General features: G+C 45.1%; 1 protein-coding gene across 1 annotated transcript in view; it reads left to right on the top strand.

Moving 5' to 3' along the window:
* Positions 1-326, top strand: part of LOC116707432 (uncharacterized) — a 7,377-nt gene that overhangs the window by 4,607 nt on the left and 2,444 nt on the right. The window lies entirely within an intron of this gene.

Genomic DNA, 326 nt, shown 5'->3' on the forward strand with positions numbered 1-326 from the left:
TACTCTGTTCTATAACATAAGATGTTCTGGTACATTCCGTTATAATCCCGCTCTCCTAAATATGCCCGAAGCAGAATTGATTGTTAGGGACACTTCCTGAATCTGGTTTAAGTCCCTCTTTTACGTCCACTCATCTTTTGCTCTGCAAGTCCTGAACTGAGGGTCAAAAACTTTCAGTCACAATCCAACTGAAAGATGACGAATAAGCACACAAACACATCACATCACTGTGACCTGGAGACCCCACCGTTAGTGGATAAGACTAGGTGTCCAAGAGCCGAAGAGCCAGACAAAGGAAGGGGAGAGCTGTGACAGCTTGATCCAGG

Source organism: Etheostoma spectabile, chromosome 19 (genome assembly GCF_008692095.1).
Source record: "Etheostoma spectabile isolate EspeVRDwgs_2016 chromosome 19, UIUC_Espe_1.0, whole genome shotgun sequence".
NCBI lineage: Eukaryota > Metazoa > Chordata > Actinopteri > Perciformes > Percidae > Etheostoma > Etheostoma spectabile.